The following is a 16,451-nucleotide window of genomic DNA, read 5'->3' as shown; positions in this document are numbered from 1 at the left end:
TATCCTTGTATAGGGAGTTTTTCTGGCATACCTCAACATCCCAACAATTTTGTTGTCCATTTTGGCTCAAAAGAGCTGGATGACATATTCATTACCATAACAATTTTACTTAAAGTCCCATCCTCAGCATTCCTGCCCTTAAAGCTGATGTAATTTTTTATAACTCAGTTTAAAGGAATAGTTTTCCCAAAAATGAAAATTCTCTCATCATTTACTCACCTTCATGCCATCCCAGATGTGCATGACTTTCTTTCTTCAGCAGAACACAAACAAAGGTTTTTATAAGAATATCTCTGAAGGTCCATACAATGCACGTGAATGGTGATCAGACCTTTGTAGCTCCAAAAATCACATGGATCGCATAAAAGTAATCCATATGTCTCCAGTGTGTAAATCTATATCTTCAGAAGCAATACAATAGGTGTGGGTGTAAAACAGAACAATATTTAAGTCCTTGTTTACTCCAAATCCCCACTTTAATTTTCACTTTCAGATGTGAAAGTGAAACTAAACAGGGATCACATGTGACTTTCAGATGTACAGTAAAAGTGAAAATGAAATTGGAGATTTAGAGTAAATAAAAAGGACTTAAATATTGATCTGTTTCTCGTCAACACCTATTATATCGCTTATGAAGATATGGATTTAACCACTGGAGTCTCATAAATTACTGTTTCCTTTATGTGATTTTTGGAGCTACAAAGGTCTGATCACCAATGACTTAAATTGTATAGACCAACAGAGCTGAGATATTTTTCTAAAAATCTTTATTTGTGTTCTGCTGAAGAAAGAAAGTCATACACATCTGAGATGGTATGATGGTTTCATTTTTAGGTGAACTATCACTTTAATATGCAGTCAACTATAAGTAAGTAATTTGTAGGGTGATTTCACCTAAAAGTGTAACACTGTGGTGCTTTCAAAACATCGCTTTGTTTATTTGAGTGACCGTCCAGCTCGACACAGAAACAATGGCTCAACCAATGGTGTGAGTTTGGAGTAGAAATACTGTATCTGTTTGTACAGCCAATGGAAAACCATGGATGTTTTCTAGAATCTGTTTTAAAACAGTGATTATTTTTGCTTTTCTAAAGAGAGATTGCAGAGGACAAAGCCAAATTAGCTCAGAATCCTTCTCTGGCAAGCTCAACAAACTTTCCAGTAAAAGAAGTTATTTGTGTTGCTGAAGGCTTAAAATATTTTACCATTTTTCATAGCTCAATTAAAACACTAATTTAAGATTTTGTCTGTCAGACTAAGAGCAACTGAGATTCTTCACATCAACAAAAATTGATACCATAGACTTAAACATCATATTAATTGAAAACCTGCACTAATCCTCTGGCCTCAGCTACAAGTTTAAATAATAAATCTCACAATGTTATGGCTAATTATTGTTCCAAGTAGCTGAATAAATGCAATCAAGTAAGTCGTTTTTGGTCCTCAAGCACAATTAGGGCTAATAAAATAGTCCATTCAATTGACTTCTCCTGAATTAATTCTTTGTGGCTCTTTACTAAACAATATCAGTCATGCTGCTCTGTTTCAGAGTATGAAGTGCATAAAGCTGTCAGTAAGAACTAATTACATACAGCAATCATTCATTTAAAGTTATCTTTTTATCCCAATTATACAAACAAGACACACAATCCTCACCACTCTTTTTGTTTTCTTGCCCTGTACAGTAGCTCTGGTCCAGTCTCATTTGACTGACCTCCATGCACTATTTGGGGACAGTACTGCATTTCTGATTGACCCTCTAGATATACATTACCTAGGTCTGCTTTGAGAATGCTTTCTTGCCACAAATGCAGTCTAATATTGTGTTGGGGGTGCTGTAATTTTCTTTAGGATATATATCTGTATGGCAGGAGCGAATGGATCTTAACCTGCACAGTCTATTATATTGTGTATTAAGCCTGGCAAGGGCACAAGCCATCAGAGCCTTGTGCACTTTATCACGATAATGAAAAATCTGCTGAGAGGCTTTGGATGGCACCCTACTTTTTGCACATCTCCTAAGTTCCTCAGAATGGGATGGCACAGGGTCTCTGTTGGGAAGCCTTTGTGCGGAGCTGGGTAGCTGGAGTAATTATTAAAAATATCAGTAATCATATTTTCAGTATGAATAAGAACTATTGGTACTACTTTTAAACTTTCTTTTGTAACATTGACATATTTGGACAAACTTTCCAACAGTAATGTCATAGAACATATTTTCATATTTTTTCATATTATATCAGTATTGATATATAATGTACAGTGGCACCAAAACTATTTGGACCCTTAAGGTAACACTTAAAATTGATCAGTGTCATTGCATTTGATAACAATGTTTTAAAATGTCATGTTTAAATAATGAAATAATAGATGTTCTGTTCAGAATTAAGACAAAAAGTATTTGTCAAACATTAGTAGTTATCAAACATTTGTGGAACTAGTTTAAAAATGCAAAATGGTTCAGAAAGTGAAGTTAGTTCTGAGTAAAGGGTCTAGCATCATTTATTTGCAGATACCACTTCGTTTGATCATTTGGATCTAATGCAGTTTAGTTGTACATTGTACATTATATGACATTATGTATACAAAGAAAAACTGAAGGGAAAACATACTGTATATTTGTTGACTGAAATTTGCATTTCCAACACTTAATGTTGGTTGACACACTTGTAAGTATTTGTATAAGCAGAATAAAAAATTCATTAATAAGGATCTTTAAAAACTCGAGAGAGAAGTGTTAATAGCCATTTTGTACATTTTAAGAATGCTGAAATGATTTTAAACACTATTAAATGGACCTGCCCCAGGCTGCCAGTGTGAACACATTTATATTCAAGACTGGGCAATTGCAGAGTCAAGCTGTTCTTTTCATTTAAGATAAAAGAATCAGTGCTCTCTAATGATGATAAAACATCAACCAAGTTATTTTATGATACCAGACTGATCACCATGCTTTAAAAAATCCAAAGCAAAGAGAATATCATAATTAATTAAGCTCTTGTTTGATTCTTTTCCCTTCTTTATACTGCTATGATATTAGAATGTAACTTTTTGCTGGCAATACAACACATTAAATGAAAATTATGTCATCATTCACTCTCCCTCATTTCTTACATGGAACACAAAAGATGAATCTTTGAAGAGGATCCTGGCCACTCTTATCCATATAATAAAAGTGATGCGCTCTGATGCTCCCAAACTCCAAAATGAACGAATGAATGAATAAATCAATAAATTATCATAAAGGTTGTAAGTAGTCCACACTGTAAAACTGAGAATCTTCAATCTAAGATGTAACTCTCAAATCAAATATAGCACAATTCTCATTACCATATGGGCTACCTTTATGATACTTTTATGGTCCATTTTTTTATTTTTATTTTTTTCATTGTGGAGCTAGTCAGTCCACCTTGATTAAATAAAAAAGAGCCGCCAGGACATTCTTTAGGAATTCAGCCTTTGTGGTCCACAGAAGAAAGAGAGTCAGTTGGATTTGGAACAACATGTGGGTAAGTACAGTAGTAGCATTTATTCAGTCTCTGTAACTCACTCAGGCCATGTTTACACCTGGCATTAAGATCTGTCTTGGGATCCAATTACAAGTGCTCAGACAAATACATCTGAAATGTCTCCTTCGACCGTTGTGTGTAGATTCCAAAGGGAGGGTCTCTATTTTGTAACTGTTCAATTAATCCCTTACTCACTCTCTCTCTCTCATTTCCCCAAATCAGTTTTCTAAAAACTGTATGTGCAAACAGACAATACAGCTACATGAATTAGTTTAAGAAAAGGAAAATTACTCTCACTATTGTGCCACTCTTTGTGTATTGAAATGAGGTTGTGTGTTCCAGTCTAAAGGTTTTTTTTTTTTTTTTTTTTTTTACAATAGCTGCATTAATTATAATGTTATCCATGAGTTTGATTTATTTTGTGATTCTACAATTGTTCTCTTCTCATTAAATTTTAAAAAGAGCAATTACAGAGCTGAAATGAATGCTTTGTAATTCCCTCTAATGAAATCACTTTTTCGCTCTACCGCCGCAACAGTACAAGTGTCTGAAATGAGAAATGCATTCAGGATGATATATTCTACAAACTGCCGTGCCTATTTTATGTCTGCATATTGAAGTCTAGGGGCTGGACAGGCAGGTACATGGAAGGCTGACTCTGGCTAAAGGCATCCAACATACATACTTTAGTCCTCTCTGTGCCTAAATGACACATAAATACAATGTTTTCCTGAATGGAACAAATAATTATGTACAGTATATGGCCACAGAGAGTGCCCGAACTGCAGTATTTGCCTGCAGAGTAGTCACAAATGATATAGAGTCCAGGAACAATTTAGATCTTGTCATGCTCCACAAATCTGACCCATTTTCCAAGACTGTAAAACCCTGAGGAACTGAGGGGTAGATGAATAACCCTGGAGAGTCATGAGAGAGAAAAATTCCACCTGACCACTGACAGAAACAGCATGTGAGAATTAGTGGATTAAATTAGGCACATACATTACAAATTAATGTATGTGATTGTTCACATTTGGTTCCATACCCAGTGCAAACTTCTGGAACTTAAACAGTTAGGGCAAGCATTTGCTTAAAGGAATAGTCCACCCAAGAATGAAAGTTATGTCACCACTTACAGTATGTTTATTTTCACCCCTTTCCATCTCTCTGCTGAACAGAAATCAAAGGAAGTCTATCAATAGCCAGCCAAGATGAATGGAACCCTCTGTAGTCCACATCAACACAAAGAGCAAGTGAATAGGTAATAATTAAAACAAAATGATCCAGCCAACAGTAAACACATGGACTAGTGTTACTAGGCTTATCTTTTCATTACCCTTACAGAAATACCACATTAATCCTGATGTACCACAGTGTAAACATGAAACCCAATTAGCACCACCCAAAATGAGCTTATTTATCTTGGGTTTCTCAGTATCTGTAACGTATTTATCCAGCTCTTGTAATTGAACAGATCAAATCGCACACAATGTCACACTTAAATCCCATGAAACACAGAATTTGGAATCTGTAGCTACTGGGGCCAACAGGTGTGATTTTGAACCGATCGCAATGGTCTACTAATTTATCAACACAGTCGAGCAGAATAAAGAAATTTCTCTAAACAGGGACGTCTTTGGCCATTCTTGTGCACCACAGATTCAATTAAGTGCACATTTGAGACCTGGTTCATTTGTAAACATCATCTTGTTTACAAATGAACAATTTCAGTATAAATGTAGATGCTTCATGCTGGCCAACTAAAATATGCAGCATCTGATTGTTGTGTTCAGCAGTGCAGATGTCAATTTAGAGTTCTTAAATACATTTAACATTTAAACTTCTTTGCCATGACTCACAATATGTTCCTGAATTTTGTCTTAATTGCTGAGCTCAGTTTTCTCATGCCTTTTTGTGCATGTTATATTGTGGCACATTAACGTTACCTTCTCTTATAAAAACTGGTCTACAAATGTGCTGCTAAATTTTTGACTGTGCTCCTATTTTTATTTATTTTTAAATTAGGAGCACTCGTAAGCGTAAAGAGGATGTGGTAGGGCATTTTGCATCATAATGCTTTACAGGTAAACAAATTCCCATGACAAATTTATAAAACTCAAAGTGTGGTGTTTTGTATCATCTTTCCCTAATAACAAATTCAGTGTGAAAATTGACTTTAATTGCTCTAAATAGCAAGAGACAGTTACTATACTAAAATATATACTGAATATAAAAAAGTAAAAAAAAAAAAAGATTATAGTTTCTTTGATTTGGTAATGGCACTGTATTTTATTTCTTTCTTTCTTGTGAGGTCAAAAGTCCACTTGTGAAAAGAATTTTATTTTACATGTTACTAATATAATAGTTTTTTTTTATTGTAAATTTTATTATAATACAAGCATAAAAAATTCATTGAAATTCTTCATATTTGGAATGTCCCCTTTTTGTTTTAATGACAGCATGTACTCAAATTGAAATCTGATAGTCCATGTTATCCCAGCATGATTTGAGAATGTTTCAAAGAGCATCTTTGTGCTTTAATGGAAGTAAGGAAATCTGGCCTTTCGTACAAAGGAACATGGTCAATGTCACAAACTTTCTTATTTGATTAGTTACCTAGAAATTGTACAGAATCTTAGCCTCCTGAGATCCCCTAAAACATTTTTTTTTTTTTTTTTTTAGCAAATAGTCTTCCTAAAAATGTATGTCCTCATATGTGTACAGTGGGGCTAAGTTGAGAAATAAAAAAATACCAAGCTATAGAAATTCAGATAAACAAATTAATAAAAAAAAATCGAATTAATAATAATAATAATAAACTTTATTTTATATAGTGCCTTTAAAGAGGCATCTCAAGACACTTAACATAGAAAGGAAAAATAAAATATAAAAATACAGAGCTTAATACAAATGGATAAAACATGCATCTCAAAACAACTAATGATAAAACACAGTAAATAAAGTGATAGTATTAAATTAATTGAATATAATAGTATCAATTAAAAGCCTCCCGGAAAAATATTAGTTTTAAGATATGATTTAAATTCACTAAAAGACTGAACTTCTCTAAGTTCTGAGGGTAGAGAGTTCAATAATTTTGGACAGTGGTGAATTCTCAGGGCCAGCAAAGCCTTCTCTGCTGGCCTAACATGCCAAATAAATAAATATTTTTCATCCTTTCATTCTCAATCACCTTTTTGCCTATGTATTTTTAATCGCTTTCCACTCTTAATTAATCTACAAACAAATAGAGAGAAAAAAAAGTTTATCCAGTCAGAATTCATCCCTTGATGCTTACAAGCGAAGCATGACAACTGTTTCACAAATCGCATACCCAGAGCAGCACGTGAGTCTGAGCTCCACCCCATCAGACCTTCAGAATTTCCACACAATCCCTCAACAGTGCAAATGAATGGGCAACTAAAGTCAGATTGTCAGATTCATCAGCCAATCAGATTGATTATTTGTTCTTGGTGGGTGTGATCTTTAGGATATGTCCCAGTCGAGGCCTTCTAGCTGGCCTTGAGTGACGCAATCACGTTTTAAGTGATGTACGTAATTTGAAAGTGAAGAGCATGTGATTGTCATCACTGCCGCTATCACCATTGAGAAAGAGATCCTTATGGATTTAAAAATATGAGATGTTCTGCATGACTGTGTGATTGCTTAATTTATTAAACAGGAAAGGAGGACTGATTTTCACTTCAAGCAAATTGGTAGTGCTTTTTTGCATTGTTATAGCAACATCAGGAGTTTTCTAAGTGTAAATTAGGCTGCTTGAGCATTCAGTATCGGATCAAGTTTTGAAAAGTAGTGCTGCATTCCAATCAACTCGGAAAGTCAGATTTTACAACTTCCTACTAAGAAAAGTGCAATGGAATGCATCTTTAAGTCAGAATTACAATTTGTAAGGTCATGCAGAAATTCTCAACTCCGATTTTGCTGAGATGCAGGTGCATGATGTCACACAAACATGTAGACACTCAGGGAGATATACAAAGTAAGTGATAAACATTCACTTTATTAAGTAATATCGATAAATGAGTTTGTTTCCACATAACATGATATTAAAGCTTGTTTAACAAATGCCTGCAGAGACAGGTGTATAAAACATGGTAAATTATAATCTCTTTTGATAATCATACGCCTGAAGCACAAATGCTAGCGCTGCAGCATTGTTTATCAGTTGGGTTGCTAGGAGACATCTCTAATGATAGTCAAACCCCTGCTAAGCTAATGGGAGCATTGCAGTTCCGAATATCGGGGAACGGAATGCATTTATGGTCAGAGATATCAAGTTTGAATATCCCACATCCAATTTGAATGGAACGCAGCATATCCATGTACCCTGATGAAACGAAATTTATTGCAAGCAACTTTTAAATCGCAAATATTATTAGATAGATTTTTCCAGGTATTATAGACCTCCATGATAGATTCATATGAAAAATTATGATTTCGAATGTCTGTTCAGGAGATGTTAATTTCACAAACAGTCATGCTGCAGTTAAAATTAGGCTTGCTTGAGCATTAAGTGTCGTTTCAAGTAGAGCCTGACCGATATGGTGACCGATATAGTTTATTTTTGAGCTGGAATGAAAACAGACCTTTTCTATGTGGATTGTGCACCGATATGACTATGCAAAGGTACTCAGAAGGCTGCTTTCTTAAACAAATATTTTTATCAAAGAACATTTGACATTATTATTATAATACATTGTCAACAAATTCTAGAAATGAACACTGAGAAAATAAAGAATAAATAAAAATACAATAAATAGCTTAATAAACATCAGTACTGTTAGTATAAGTCAATTGCTGACCATTTCAATAAAGAATAAATAAAATAAAATAAAAATCAGTACTGTGTTTTGTATCAGTCAAATGCTGACCATTAAAATAATGAATAAATATAAATAAAATAAATAGCTTAATTAACATCAGTACTTTGTTTAGTATAAGTCAATTGCTGACCATTTAAATAAAGAATAAAAATAAAATAAATAGCTAAATAAACATCAGTACTGTTTAGTATCAGTCAAATGCTGACCATTAAAATAAAGAATAAATTCAAATAAAATAAATAGCTAAATAAACATCAGTAGTACTGTTTAGTATAATTCAATTGCTGACCATTTAAATAAATAATAAATTAAAATAAAATAAGTAGCTAAATAAACATCAGGGGCCGGTTGCACCAGCTATACGTACGTTACAACTTAGCCTAGTTGTGGCGTAAATGGCCACTAAGTCACAATTTATGCTCTACTAAATATTTGAGCGTTGCACCATTCAATTCATGTAGGACGTAACCCTACGTATAAACTAAATATATACGGCAGCCTCCGACCAGGAGTAACTGATGGAATAAAAAAGCAGACTCATTTAATGACATCAGTGAGCTCATGTTTTGGTTGACAGGCTTCAATCCTTTCGACATATATGATGTTGGCATTTACACTCATTTACATTTACGAGAGAGAGAAAAAAAACGTACTTTTAAGTGGCTCTTCAGCATGAAACCGATCTAACGGTGCCATTTTTAGGATGCGTTGCCCGATGTCAAGTTTCAACACATTCAAAATATATATATAGGATATTAAAATGAATTAATGTCTATTTTTCCAGCCTGTTGTATTAGTATGTATCACCCCTCATTTATTTTAGGTACAGTTCCTATATATTATTATTTACACAGGGCAAATATACTATTTATTAAATATACTTTTATTACGTATCCTATTTTAATGTCTGGAAAACCAGACTTCTAAATATTAAATTTTGTAATGCAGATGAAGGGGGCACCAAACTGTGAATCCTGATCAAAACAGTTTGGTGAATACATGTTTACACATTAGCTTCCATTCAGCTGACAACAATGAAAGTAGCTACATGGTTAGCTAGTTAGCTATAAGCTCGTTGACATGGAGAGTAAAAGATGGACTTTATTTACTTTCCAGCATTGTGTCTCACCAAATAGGCAACAGCAAAGTGTGAAAACAACACTCACCACACACAATCCACCACCGCACCATTGTCTGCTGAGCTGCAAAAAGATGCTTTATTAACTTTCCAGTATGTATTTCACAAACTAGTTAACAACTTACTGAGAAGACACCGCTTAACTCCGCACCATTTAACTCCGCCCTGTCTGCAGAGCCACCGTCAGCTCAGAGTCAGCTCTGTAAACAGTGGAGTCGGAGTGCGCTCTGCTGGACAAACTACGCTATGACACCAATTCTAAAGTATTGTTTTCTGCATTATATGTTCTGAAAAAAAGTTTTCATATCGGCGCATATCGGTAAAATATACGCCGATACCGATATATTGCCGAAAGGCTAATATCGGCACTAGTTTCAAGTTAGGGCTTTCATGAGTGGACGTGTTTTTAAAATGTCAATTGGTATTATTAGTTAGCTGCGACATAATGTATGATGCCCAAAGCCATAGGGTGTCTTATTCATTGTGAAACTGTGTTTTCTTAATGGCATGAATCATACTGAAGGCCTAGACTTTAAATGCACGGCCCGCAACTGGTTTCAGAGCATAAGTAGAGAAGGCATAAACGAGTCTGAGGAACAGTTAAAAATATGATTTAGAGGAGCGGAGATCGTGCTTTGGGGTGTACGGTGTTAAAAGCTCAGACTGATATTGGGGATCCAAACCATGCAAAGCCTTGTAGGTAAGCATAAGAATTTAAAAATCAACACGAAACCTGACGGGGAGCCAGTGCAAGGATTCCAAGATAGGAGTGTTATGATCATTTGCCCTGGCCCTAGTCAGGATTCTGGCAGCCGAGTTTTGCATATATTGCAATTTATTTAATGTAGATTTTGAGACTCCAGCATGGAGAGCATTGCAATAATCAAAGCGAGTTTAGAACAAATTGGTGTCAAATATAACACCCAGATTTTTCATTTTTGTTTGAAGCTCCAAAACTGAGCACTCAATGGACAGAGTTAAGGAGCCAGCCTTCCGAAGCTGGTGGTGAGGAGATCCATAAGCATAACTTCTGTCTTATTACTGTTAAGACAAAGAACATTTTAAGCCATCCAAGTTTTTATCTCAGAAATGCAGTTTGAAAAAAAAAGGCATCTGCCAGATTTTCAACAGGTTTAGAGTTAATGTATATCTGTGTGTCATCTGCGTAGAAATGATAATTAAGGCCCAGTGATCTTAGAAGCTGACCAAGAGGAAAAATATAAATACTAAAAAGTAAAGGGCCCAAAATAGAACCCTGTGGGACACCAGAGTGGACTGAACCAATCTCAGACCTGGAACCACCTAGAGAGACAAACTGCCTACGATCAGAGAGATAGGACCTGAACCAGTTTAATGCAGTACCAGAGACACCAAATACAGATTCAAGACGGGTGAGTAAAACAGTGTGATCAACAGTGTTGAAATCAGCACTGAGATCTAGAAGAATGAGAATAGAAAAGGAGCCTGAGTCTGAAGCGATTAACAAGTCATTAGTGACCTTGACTAGAGCCGTTTCTGTACTATGAAATTTCCGAAAACCAGACTGAAATGGCTCAAAGAGATCATTGACAATGAGGTGATTGTGTAATTGAGAGACAACAGCTCGCTCTAAGATTTTTGCATGGAAGGGAAGATTTGAAATGGGACGGAAATTGCTCAAATTGTCCAAATCCATATTAGGCTTTTTTTGGAACTGGAGTTACAACAGCAATTTTAAATGCTGCAGGCACAACACCAGTACACAAGGAGTCATTTATTATTTCCAAAACAATGGGTCACAGAGAGGCAAAACAGGATTTGAATAGACTAGGCAGTAGAGGATCAACTATGCTAGTGGTAGCTTTCATACGTGATACCTTGAATAAACTGTTTATTATGTTTCCAGAAGTGTTGGTTATCATGTTTTTAAGACGTTACAGATACACATTTCCCAGTACACACTGGAACAATGTGTATTGGGAAAAGCACAAATTAAAAAATATACAAACACAAATTATTTGACTTGTTTTGACTTTTATGTTACAATATTTGTTCTACTTTTGCAACAAAATCTCGAAACGAAATTAGCATAATTAATTCTGATTCAAAGTAATGGCCAGCATCGTCCAATCAATGCCAACCATGTTTAAATAAAAAATATGCATTATAAATCTGAATCTAAGTACTGATTACCACTGTCCCATTTCTGTCAAACATGTTGAGTGGTTCAATCATCATCTGCAGCCTGAAACTGAACTTTTGGTAGGATGTTAGGAGTGAATACCATTGGCTGCATAAGAAAAGTATAGGATGCTTCCTTGCTCCCTATTTAGAGAATGACTTAACATCCAGTGTGCTGTCTGTCTGCACTGGTCTCAGAACAGTTCGAAATGCACCTTATTTTCATCCTAACTCCATATAAAGCCGCTGAAAGCAAAACATTTTTAGCTTTTGGATGAACCCACAGATTCTCAGTGTAATAAGCACAGTGAATATCAGATTTTTAAGGTAAAAAAAGGCCTATAGTCCTCATAAATAGTGATTGTGTTTAACAGCATGCTGTTTCGCGATAAATCACTCAAATTTTCAAAATGGCATATCGAATGAAACTAGAGACTCTAGTTTTTTGACAATATTCAATGTAAAAACTTAATGAGATTTCTTACCAGATGTAGTTTTGCTGGGCATTTCTCCAAAAGACAAATCTCCACTGAGATCTGCTCCATGTTGATTTGTCACATGACTCGTGAGTCAAAAGCTTAACCCTTTACTGACGGCCCAGAGTGTTCTGAACTAAGATCAGTCAGTTTAAATTAAATGAAATTATGCATAGCGTAAAGCAAAGTCAAACCACAATGTCGATGCAGGAGGATGCGGGGTTGCACAGGGTTAAATATTTCTTATTTATTTCATAATGTTTCTTTGTTTTACATTTTTCAAACATGTTTAAGATTTTGAAGTCTAGATTTTCAAGGTGGACTCTCACTTTTGAGCCCCAGTGTATACTTCTATGACCCATTCAGGCTCCATGCAGGTACCATATGACATCATTCGATTTACCTAGCTATCAAATCTAATAAACCCTTTAGTTCTCTGAGAAATGGATATGTATAGACAAGAGGTTATACAGCCTTTGTTCTGTCAAGGACATAGGTGACCTACCTTGATTTCATAGATAATTTCTACAAAAGGCTGTGCTGGCCACTCTAATCAAGCCTTCAAAACTGATTTCCTTTAGGACAACTATCTGTGGGACTCTAGATATTAGTGCCCTCTGAATAGATAGAGTGTGGGTTTCCCATTGCTGCTTCAAGGGTCTCGCATACAATATTTAGTATTTTAGTCACTCGTGTCGTCTTCCTGTCACAAGGTTTAAATTAAGCGTGAAAGAAATGTGTTCTCATATTAGACATGCTGCTTGCATTCTTTAATTGCTTTATTAATGCTGTAAGATTGATGCTTGTTTTCTCATAATCATTTGCTATGCATTTGCTACTTAAGAAAGGCTTTTATTCTACACTTGGTTGGTGATACAGACTCAAGCCTTTCTTAATTAGAAGTGAATTTGTATCCAAGTGCTCACTGGAAAGCTGCTAAAGTGTAGTCTCACTCATACTGGTGGCCTATGGCATGGCAACCTAGGGGATGTTAATTTGCTGCCATGTTATGAGCCAAGGCCAACTGCTGGGGCTGTCACCTTGGAAGGACAAAAAAAAAAAAAGATGATAAACAATGCTAGATTCATTCAAACAGTCTTTACCTTAGCCTTCGGACAGTTATACACTGACATTGCATTTGAGTGTCATACTTTGAGAGTTTTTGTACTCACGGACTCTATCCATTTGTTTTGTTTTTGCTAAAATTAAATTTCTGCTCTCATGTACTCTCCATCATGATGTTACAAATCTGAATGACTTTCTTCTGTAGAACACAAAAGGAGATGTTAGGCAGAATTTTAGCCTCAGTCACCATTCACTTTCATTGTATATATATATATATATATATATATATATATATATATATATATATATATATATATATATATATATATATATATAAAATAAAGCAGCATTAACATTCTTCAAAATTTCTCATCTGGTGTTCCAGGGAAGAAAGTAATGGGTCTAAAATGACATGAGGGTGAGTAAATGTCAACAGAATTTTTATTTTTAGATAAACCATCTCTTTAATTATAGTACTAAAATAACTACTTAATAATTAAATTCAATGCTGCCATCATGAGTAAAATGTGCAGTGTTTAAGGGGAAAATAAGAATGTTTCAGATATTGCTTTTCATCCATATGTTGAATTCCTTGTCTGGAGGCCAGAATACAAGTACTGTATATACATTTCTTACATCCTATATTGGCTTCATTCTCTGCAGCCCATAGAACCAAATGATCTATTGCTTATATATGGCCCCTGTATCTAGCCTGGGTGCTTCTGACACAAGGTGAAATTGGTTTTCGCCAACACATTTTGAACTCCATCTAAAGACAGGACCTCTGGCAATTTCAGAATGGTTACGAGCAGAGGAACTGAAAATACATTTGTATCATTTTACACAGCTTTCATCACTATTAACAGTCTCATTTTAAGCCATTCTTTCATATGTGCCCTATGCAACATTGTTCTGATCTTCATGTACACTTTTAGATGTTTCTTTGTGTTGAATAATCCTTTCCATAATGCTAAATTGCAACTAGCTAATAGCTTAGCCACATTATCTTAAATCATCTTCTAAAGCTAACCAACCTGGAAAGCAGGCTGTCAGCATCTGTCTGTCTGACAGCCTGTCTACTCTGTTGAAAATAAAAAACAGCTAAAACCAGCCTTAGGTGGTATGCAGGTCTTTTATGCTGTTTTAGGTTTAGATGGTCTTTCAGCCTGGCCAAGCTGCTGTTTTGTTGGTTTATTTGGTCGGCCATGCAGGTCTCCCAGCCTGACATGTATCTAAAACCACTCTAAAACCATCAGAACAGAGCAGTCTGACTAGTATAGCCAAAATGAGAGACTAGCTAACCAATGTAGGCTGGTTTAAGCTGAGTTTTGTTTAGCAAGGTAATTACAGAGGGAGCCACTGGTTTTGCCACTGTTCATGTGACAATGATAAGCAGCAGCTTATAGACAGCAATAACATACCTTGTTATCACAGAGCTGTCATTCAAACACTGGGCCATGAATGGTTTTAAATAATTAGCAAGCGGTGCATGCCTTTGATTCCACAGAGCTGTGTCAAAAGCACAGTTATTCAAAGCTAATAACCCCACAACCTCTCCTGTGATCTTGGTTGAAGGCTTGGCAGGACTCAAGTGAAAGGTGCTCCGAATCAGGTCAATTAGAAATTAGTGTTTGTGACCTGCCGTCGTATGACGAGATCCCTTTGAGCAGACACAAGAGCTAGAACAGATGATAAGTACAAAGGCTGGGAACTATTAATTCACACAGCATAGGGTTCCTGTAATTAAAACAGTTGATACCAGGTCTCTCCATGAGTATATGACAGTAAGAAAACAAAACATTTATAGAGCTGGATCCAAATAAAATGGACCAGTGTGAGCCTCTACAAGACAATAACAAGCAACGAGTTCATCTAGAAAGTCCACATGAAATCAAAATTGACCTCTTTATGCACGTTCCTGGTCTTATTTTGATCGATTCATTAGTTATCCAAAGGAAAAGAATGCTTGTCTTCATAATCTTTGATCAAACCTTAACAACTTCCTCTTCCTCTAAAATTACGTTTCTTTTCCGCATGTCGTTCAAAAGTAATCCACTACAAATGAATAATTCTCTAAAATTGTAATCAGGTTCCTGACTTTACTGACTACTTAATCAAAAAAGTAATAACATTACTAATAACTTTTAAGTTACTTTCTAAAACACTTTTCACTGGAAAGTTTTTTTTTATGCTCAAAATATGTTTCTGTTTTTCTGAATTTAAAATAACTTCTATATTTCCTTATTCAAAGTTGCACAAGTCATATACTCAGAACCATCTGTTTCTCCCTTACAACGACTTGTTAGAGGGTGCACACTCTTCACAGAAACGCAAATATATGTACATATCAATGTAATTCATATTTTAGATGTGTTTTATAAATAATATTCTTTTAGAAATACTGTATGTGTAACCCAAATAATGTACTTAAAAGTAATTAACTTAACTGAAGGTCAGCAACTATAATCTAATTACAAGAACTTGTAATACTTTTGAACTAAAAGTATTTAGATTACAGTAATTGATCTGATTACACCCAATGCCAGCCACTTAAACCATGTTTACACCTGGCATTAAGATGAGTATCGAGTGATCCAATCACATGTGGTCAGGTGAGACACCTCAGTGTTTACTGGTCACTTAAATGCGTCTCCTGTGACCACTTGTGTTCGGACTTCAGGGGGAGGATCTCTGTTTCATTATGACGTACAACAGTCACAATGTCTGTGTTACTGTATGATAATAAACTGCAAAAAAGTCATAATAAATTGTGCGAATAAAACCACTGCACTGTTTCTCCCAGATGCAGCTGAAATTTAATCCAATCACAAACATAACAATTCAAGCAGAATTATCCATTATTTTAGTGAAGTACCTGTATTAAAGGAGCTTCAGATGTTTGTGCTTCTCATCTGTGTTAATATCAGACACACTGAAGAAGATCTGTGAAGTTCTCGTGTCTGTGTATGTATCCGCTTTTTCAAATTATTTCCGTTTTTAAGCTGCTCGTAACTGGCAAATGTTAAACTCCCTTGTTTTAGCACAGCGGTGATTAACAGGTAAGGGATGGTGCTAATGATGTCCGTGATGCATACAAGATGGATTACCATTTACACCTCAAATGCAATGTGGTCATATGCGCATATGTGGTTTTTGTGACCCCGTTTAGACCTGCATTTAGCGCTGACCACATGTGATCGTATCACCAAAAGCGCATCTTAATACCAGGTGTATACAGGGTTTTAGGGATAATGTCAGT

The sequence above is a fragment of the Myxocyprinus asiaticus genome, chromosome 36 (genome assembly GCF_019703515.2).
Source record: "Myxocyprinus asiaticus isolate MX2 ecotype Aquarium Trade chromosome 36, UBuf_Myxa_2, whole genome shotgun sequence".
In the NCBI taxonomy this organism is placed as follows: Eukaryota; Metazoa; Chordata; class Actinopteri; order Cypriniformes; family Catostomidae; genus Myxocyprinus; species Myxocyprinus asiaticus.
This window is presented reverse-complemented; position numbering follows the sequence as displayed.